We start from the raw sequence: 8725 nt of genomic DNA, 5'->3' as shown, positions 1-8725 counted from the left end.
GGGGTGGCGGATAGGTGTGGTGGGAGGCTTGGCTGCGGATAGTCCAGCGTGCAGTGGCGTATCTCGTCGCTATGTCTTTCTTCCAGTAGCTAGAGATTAAGGGTGTAGGGAGTGGGGATCGGGTTTGGAGAGATGGTTTCCAGGGGAGCTTGATTGGAGATTGTCTAGCGTGCAGTGGGGTTTTTCGTTGTAGTGTCATTCAGCTAGAGTTCTAGTCCTTTAGGTCAAGCTGGGCTGGGGCCGGCATGAGTGGTCTCTGGGTGGTCAGATCTGGAGCGTTGTGCGGCTATTTCTAGTCCTTTGGGTCAAGCTGGGTTGGGGTCAGTGTGAGTTGTTTCTGGGTGGTCGGGTCTGGAGCGTTGTGTGGCTGTTTCTTGCGGGAGGATGTACGTGCTCTTGCGGAGACTTGCTTGGCAGGGTTCAGGGTCCAGGTGGAGGTTCCAGGTTGAAGGAGGAGGGTAGGCTTGAGGAGGAGAGGGATGGATGGGAGTTGAAGAGTTGATGTCCCTTGGAGCCGATGGGGAGAAGCCAATGCACCAGGCCACGGGTGACCCCTAGTGACAACGGCCATGGGTGTCCGCGGGGAAGAACACTGCTGTGAAGATGGATGGAAATGGGGGGATGAGGATGGACGGAGATGGGGATGTCTTGTCCGGATGCAGGGGTGGGGGTGGAGGTGGATGGAGATGGAGGTGGCTTACTGGATGCAGGGGATGCTGTAGGGAGCCTCAGGAGTTTGCTGCTAAATACATCAGTTGTTCATATAGTGAACTCGGTGTAGAGTTATTCACCCTGAGGTCATCACAGAGGACAAGGGGGCGCTCTTTACGTCTGGAGGAAAAGAAATTAACCTCCAAACACGGAAAGGGTTCTTCACAGTGAGAGCTGTGAAAATGTGGAATAGACTCCCTCAAGAGTTGGTTCTGGCCAGCTCAGTGGATTGCTTTAAAAATGTCCTGGATTCTTTCTTGGATACACAGAATATAACTGGATACTAACATTTATAGGTAAAGTTGATCCAGGGAATATCCGATTGCCTCTCGGGGGATCAGGAAGGAATTTTTTTCCCTGCAGGAGAAAATTGGATCATGCTTTGCTGGGTTTTTTTGCCTTCCCCTGGATCAACTGTGGGTGTAGGATTATAACTTTTGTTTTTTATTTAATGGTTGAACTGGATGAACTTTTGTCTTTTTTCAGCGAGACTAACTACAGTGGGGCAAAAAAGTATTTAGTCAGCCACCAATTGTGCAAGTTCTCCCACTTAAAAAGATGAGAGAGGCCTGTAATTGGCATCATAGGTAGACCTCAACTATGAGAGACAAAATGAGAAACAAAACAAGACAATCACATTGGCTGATTTGGAAAGAATTTATTTGCAAATTATGGTGGAAAATAAGTAATTGGTCACCTACAAACAAGCAAGATTTCTGGCTCTCACAGACCTGTACCTTCTTCTTTAAGAGGCTCCTCTGTCCTGCACTCATTACCTGTATCAATGGCACCTGTTTGAACTTGTTATCAGTATAAAAGACACCTGTCCACAACCTCAAACAGTCACACTCCAAACTCCACTATGGTGAAGACCAAAGAGCTGTCGAAGGACACCAGAAACAAAATTGTAGACCTGCACCAGGCTGGGAAGACTGAATCTGCAATAGGCAAGCAGCTTGGTGTGAACAAATCAACTGTGGGAGCAATAATTAGAAAATGGAAGACATACAAGACCACTGATAATCTCCCTCGATCTGGGGCTCCACGCAAGATCTCACCCCGTGGAGTCAAAATGATCACAAGAACGGTGAGCAAAAATCCCAGGACCACACGGGGGGACCTAGTGAATGACCTGCAGAGAGCTGGGACCAACGTAACAAAGGCTACCATCAGTAACACACTACGCCGCCAGGGACTCAGATCCTGCAGTGCCAGACGTGTCCCCCTGCTTAGGCCAGTACATGTCCGGGCCCGTCTGAAGTTTGCTAGAGAGCATTTGGATGATCCAGAAGAGGATTGGGAGAATGTCATATGGTCAGATGAAACCAAAATAGAACTGTTTGGTAGAAACACAACTCGTCATGTTTGGAGGAGAGAGAATGCTGAGTTGCATCCAATGAACACCATACCTACTGTGAAGCATAAGGGTGGCAACATCATGTTTCGGGGCTGATTCTCCGCAAAGGGACCAGGACGACTGATCCATGTACAGGACAGAATGAATGGGGCCATGTATCGTGAGATTTTGAGTGCAAACCTCCTTCCATCAGCAAGGGCATTGAAGATGAAACGTGGCTGGGTCTTCCAACATGACAATGATCCCAAACATACTGCCCGGGCAACGAAGGAGTGGCTTCATAAGAAGCATTTCAAGGTCCTGGAGTGGCCTAGCCAGTCTCCAGATCTCAACCCCATAGAAAACCTTTGGAGGGAGTTGAAAGTCCGTGTTGCCCAGCGACAGCCCCAAAACATCACTGCACTAGAGGAGATCTGCATGGAGGATGGGCCAACATACCAGCAACAGTGTATGCCAACCTTGTGAAGACTTACAGGAAACGTCTGACCTCTGTCATTGCCAACAAAGGATATATAACAAAGTATTGAGATGAACTTTTCATATTGACCAAATACTTATTTTCCACCATAATTTGCAAATAAATTCTTTCCAAATCAGCCAATGTGATTGTCTGGATTTGTTTTCTCATTTTCTCTCTCATAGTTGAGGTCTACCTATGATGCCAATTACAGGCCTCTCTCATCTTTGTAAGTGGGAGAACTTGCACAATTGGTGGCTGACTAAATACTTTTTTGCCCCACTGTATATAACTATACCTTTATTTACAGATAGGTACACTTTTTTTCTAGTTGACTAATGTACATTGTCTTGTAGAATATGCGAGGAGGCCTGTGGTGATGGTCACTCCAAACTGTAATAGGATCCTCATAGGAGAGAAGATAACGATGAATTGTGATGTGGAGTCTGATGCATTGGGCTGTTATTGGTACCAGGATAATATCCTAATATACACAGGAAAGGACTATGTCATTTCAATGGCCGAGATAAGACACAGTGGAGATTATCAGTGCCAGAACAGTGCTGGAGAGCGAAGTGAGATTGTCACACTGAATGTTACCAAAGGTGAGTTGATCTAAAGCTTCCTGTCCACAAATGCTTATTACGTCTAAACATTTAGTATTTATCTACTATGTGTTTTAGGAGCTGCTTTGAGGTGGGAGACGTATCATATCTGATAGCAGTGTCTGCAAATATAACAGTTTTGGATCACAATTTTCACATTAACCCAAGCTAACATTCTTGATTGACCCAATTTGACATCAATGTTATGTAAAGGGTCTCCTAACTTTCTAAACAGAAGGTCAGTTTACTGTCTACTGTCCTTTAGACTTTACGGGGGTGGATTGTTGCCAGTGGAAATAAAAAAATTTCATAGCGCTGGTGGTCACTAGGAGGAGGATCAGTGCCACATAGTTTGTATTAGTGGGAGGAATAGTGCCACATCATTGGTGTCAGTGAGAGGAATAGTGTCCCATCATTGGTGTCAGTGAGAGGAATAGTGCCCCATCATTGTTATCACTGGGGGGGAATAGTGCCCCATCCTTGGTGTCAGTGGGAGTAATAGTGCCCCATCATCGGTATCAGTGAGAGGAATAGTGCCCCATCATCGGTATCAGTGAGAGGAATAGTGCCCCATCCTTAGTATCAGTGGGAGGAATAATGTCCCATCATTGATATCACTGGGAGGAATAGTGTCCCATCGTTGATATCAGTGGGAGGAATAGTGCCCCATCCTTGGTATCAGTGGGAGGAATAGGGCCCCATCCTTAGTATCAGTGGGAGGAATAATGTCCCATCATTGATATCACTGGGAGGAATAGTGTCCCATCCTTGATATCAGTGGGAGGAATAGTGCCCCATCCTTGGTATCAGTGGGAGGAATAGTGCCCCATCCTTGACATCAGTGGAAGGAATAGTGCCCCATCCTTGATATCAGTGGAAGGAATAGTGCCCTATCCTTGATATCAATGGAAGGAATAGTGCCCCATCCTTGATATCAGTGGGAGGAATAGTGCCCCATCCTTGGTATCAGTGGGAGGAATAATGCCCATCTTTGGTGTCAATGGGAGGAGTATTGCACCATCATTGGTATCACTGGGGGGGAATAGTGCCCCATCCTTGGTGTCAGTGGGAGTAATAGTGCCCCATCATCGGTATCAGTGAGAGGAATAGTGCAACATCATTGGTGTCAGTGGGAGGAATAGTGCCCCATCATCGGTATCAGTGAGAGGAATAGTGCCCCATCATTAGTATCAGTGAGAGGAATACTGTCCCATCATTGATATCACTGGGAGGAATAGTGTCCCATCATTGATATCACTGGGAGGAATAATGTCCCATCATTGATATCACTGGGAGGAATAGTGTCCCATCATTGGTATCAGTGGGAGGAATAGTGCCCCATCCTTGGTGTCAGTGGGAGGAATAGTGCCCCACCCTTGATATCAGTGGGAGGAATAGTGCTCCATCATTGGTATCAGTGGGAGGAATAGTGCCACATCTTTGATGTCAATGGAAGGAGTATTGCCCCATCATTGGTGTCAGTGGGAGGAATAGTGCCCCATCATTGGTATCAGTGGGAGGAATAGTGCCCCATCATTGGTATCAGTGGGAGGAATAGTGCCCCATCATTGGTATCAGTGGGAGGAATAGTGCCCCATCATCGGTATCAGTGGGAGGAATAGTGCCCCATCATTGGTATCAGGGGGAGGAATAGTGTCCCATAATTTGTATCACTGGGAGGAATAGTGTCCCATCATCAGCATCAGTGGGAGGAATAGTGCCCCATCCTTGGTATCAGTGGGAGGAATAGTGCCCCGTCCTTGGTGTCAGTGGGAGTAATGGTGCCTGATCGTTGGTATCAGTGGGAGGAATTATGCCTCATTGTTGGTGTCCATAGGAGGAATATTGCCCCAACGGGTCAAATTAATGGAAGCAAAGGGCCCCAGTTTGGAGACCACTGCTCCTGTTGTCACCACTCAACCTTTACAGAGAGGGGTCAGAGCTTTGCGGTCATGTGAACACATAGAAATACATTAAAAACTTAGATTGCAACGTATGACAAAATGTATACAGGGCAATTGGGAATACTGGGGAGGCAAAAAAATTTAAGATTTTATTGCTTAGCTTTTCCCTTCTACTTTAAACTATTTACATTAATACCGACTTACAATGAAAATAGCAGTTGCCAGATTGTGGACAATACCCCTAGAAAAGGAAAATCTTATAGATTATGGCAAATGTAAAAAGTTCTCTAATATACTATAGAACACTCAGAAATGCTTTCAGAACTGTATAAAAGTGCCCAAGATCATTTTAATTATCTTTAAAAAGGTTTATATGACTTTTTTCCACCAATTAAAATTAACTTGGAATCCAGTTCTGGTCTATGTTCATTTCTGTATTTTTATTGTTCTTGCAAAAAAAAAAAATGTCTGATTAATGTACAAAAGTTTCACCGTATCTCTTATTGTGTACATCAAAAAAATTTTTCATACAATAAATTTAAAATAAACACGTTAGAAATGAAATTCTAAAAATGCTATTTGTTAGTCCTTTAGGAAGGCTATTATTATTATCATATAGGATTTATACGGCGCCAACAGTTTGCGCAGTGCTTTACAAAATGAAGGTAGACATTACAGTTACAATCCAATTTGGTACAAGAGGAACCAGAGAGCCCGGCTAGTTGCAATCTAGGAGGAAGGGTTGAGTGATACAAAAGGTAATAGCTGTGGGGGGATGAGCTGATGGAGGAAATAAATGGCGGCTGACTAGGTAGAAGCAGGATAGGCTTCTTTAAAGAGAAAGGTTTTCAGGGATCGTCTAAAGGTGGATAGATTAGGTGACTGCAGGGCAGATTGGGGTAGGGAGTTCCTTAGGATGGGAGAAGCTCAAGAGAAGTCCTGGAGGCGAGCATGGGAGGAGGTGACACGGGAACAAGAGAGCAGAAGGTCTTGGGAGGATTGAAGAGAACGGTTTGGTTGATATTTTGAGACCAGGTTGGTCATGTAGCTGGTGGCAGAGTTGTGGATGGCTTTGTAAGTTATTGTTTTAAATTTTATTTGTTGAGTGAGTGGAAGCCAGTGGAGGGATTGGCAGAGAGGGGTGGAGGACACTGAGTGGAAGCCAGTGGAGGGATTGGCAGAGAGGGATGGAGGACACTGAGTGGAAGCCAGTGGAGGGATTGGCAGAGAGGGGTGGAGGACACTGAATGGAAGCCAGTGGAGGGATTGGCAGAGAGGGGTGGAGGACACTGAGTGGAAGCCAGTGGAGGGATTGGCAGGGAGGGGTGGAGGACACTGAGTGGAAGCCAGTGGAGGGATTGGCAGAGAGGGGTGGAGAACACTGAGTGGAGGCCAGTGGAGGGATTGGCAGAGAGTGGTGGAGGACACTGAGTGGAAGCCAGTTGAGGGATTGGCAGATAGGGGTGGAGGACACTGAGTGGAGGTCAGTGGAGGTATTGGCAGATAGGGGTAAAGGACACTGAGTGGAAGCCAGTGGAGGGATTGGCAGGGAGGGGTGGAGGACACTGAGTGGAAGCCAGTGGAAGGATTGCCGGAGAGGGGTGGAGGACACTGAGTGGAAGCCAGTGGAGGGATTGGCAGAGAGGGATGGAGGACACTGAGTGGAGGCCAGTGGAGGGATTGGCAGAGAGTGGTGGAGGACACTGAGTGGAAGCCAGTTGAGGGATTGGCAGATAGGGGTGGAGGACACTGAGTGGAGGTCAGTGGAGGTATTGGCAGATAGGGGTAAAGGACACTGAGTGGAAGCCAGTGGAGGGATTGGCAGAGGGGTAACAGACACTGAACGGTTGGTAAGGTAGATGGGCCTGGCAGCAGTATTCATGATGGACTGAAGGGGGGATAGCCTATGTAAATGTAAGCCAATGAGGAGGGAGTTGTAGTAGTCGAGGCGAAAGATGACCAGGGAGTGAATTAGGAGCTTTGTGGTATCATTGGTTAAAAAGAGGCGTATTCTGGAGATGTTGTGGAGGTTGAGGCGGCATGATTTGGACAGGGATTGGATGTGGGCCTGAAAGGATAGCTCAGAATCCAGAGTTACACCTAGCACCCTGGCATGTAGGGATGTGTTGATAGTGGTGCTATCGATCCTATGAAGAGCTTACCTCTGTGCTTACCTATGCAATTCTGCCTATGCACATTTTCCTTTAGTGAATTTATTACACCTAATGGCATTTAATGGCTGACCAGAGTTCAAGCCTACAAAAATAATTCGGTTGCAATTGTGGCATGTTATACTAGAAAATTCTAAAAGAGCTGAAAATTGCAATAGAACCTTGAACCTTGTATGTCCCATTTTGGTCAATCTTATTAATTCCCCGGAGTTACGTGTGTGACATAATGGATATAATAGATCTCTCGCCATGTTTCAGGTTGGGTCGTCCTTCAGGCTCCAGTCTCTATTTAAGAAGGTGATGATGTGTCTCTTCGATGCTACTCACCATATCCTGCCGTACGGACAATATTTTACAAGGACAATCTGATAATCCAGACCAATGAATCTGATCTACTGCCTATAAAATCTATAGACTCACCAGCTACTTATAGCTGTTCAAAACAAGTCCTGACTACTTTCAATAAGACGTATAGTACTCATGATACCAATATAGAATACACAGGTAAATATTGTTTACTTTCTTCAGATATCTCTTTCCTAAAGTGTTAAAAATAAATTAAAATGAAGTAATTACACACAAGAAATATGATTTTCATGAACGGGCTTATGAGAGCCAACAAACCAGGCTTTCTTAAAAATTCTGTACTATGATCAATACGAACATTATGTTAATTTTGGTTCTAGCATCCCTGTACACTGCAGGCTTGCAAGGATAAAGTTATCAAACAGCATCAACACAACCCCATGTGGCTAGTGCCTTGTGGAACCCAATATAGATAGGACTCAATTACCTGGCCCATGTGTAGCTCCCTCTGGTATAGATAGTTTATCAGTATAGTTAGAGTCTTGCTAGAAACCTGCGTGTAAGTCAGAGGGTTACTTAAGGTCAGGGCTGGAGGGCTCTACAGGACAGTCCTCTGGAGCCTCCCCCTGCTCTAGAAGCCTGGAAAAGTTTCTAGAAGTCAGAAGGCGGAAGGTAGGAGGGGCAGAACTGCATATGTCTGACCAGTTCCAGGCAGGGGGCCTGGCAGTGTGGCAGACTGGCCCATAAATATGACAGAGCCTGGCTAGGAGGGAAGTTGGGTGGAGGATGGAGTGAGGAAGTGCTGCAGGTGTGGGGCCTGAGAGAGGGTCCCGGAAAAGGAAGGTCTACCTTCAGTCTGGGAGCTGAAAAGAGGGATCTTCACTGCCCCGCAGTCCACCAGGGAAAAGGACAGCCTCTACAGCTGGGAAAGGAATCAGCCCAGTGTAAGGCTTGAAGACAGTTCTATTCAGGTCAATCTACATCTGGGATTACAAATGCTGTGGTTTAAACTACCTGGAACTTCTCAAATTACAACTTTGAGAATCCTGTGCTATTTTCTCCTAGGTTTTTGCTATGGCAGGGCCTTGTATTGTTGCAGAGGGCATCAAAACTACTAACCAATAATGTAAATTGGGTGCAAAAACACTGATCCCTAAAGCAGAAGGCACAAAAACCAACGGCCACATTGGGTGGGTCACCAAAACCACTTACCA

At 46.0% G+C, this 8725-nt stretch overlaps 1 pseudogene; it reads left to right on the top strand.

The window, feature by feature from the left end:
- Nucleotides 1-637: 637 nt before the first annotated feature.
- LOC149438233 (high affinity immunoglobulin epsilon receptor subunit alpha-like) lies at nucleotides 638-7842 on the top strand (annotated as a pseudogene).
- The last annotated feature ends 883 nt before the right edge of the window (nucleotides 7843-8725 follow it).

Source organism: Staurois parvus, unplaced genomic scaffold (assembly GCF_062004578.1).
Source record: "Staurois parvus isolate SC_StPar_1 unplaced genomic scaffold, SC_StPar_1.0 ptg001202l, whole genome shotgun sequence".
In the NCBI taxonomy this organism is placed as follows: domain Eukaryota; kingdom Metazoa; phylum Chordata; class Amphibia; order Anura; family Ranidae; genus Staurois; species Staurois parvus.
This window is presented reverse-complemented; position numbering and strand designations above follow the sequence as displayed.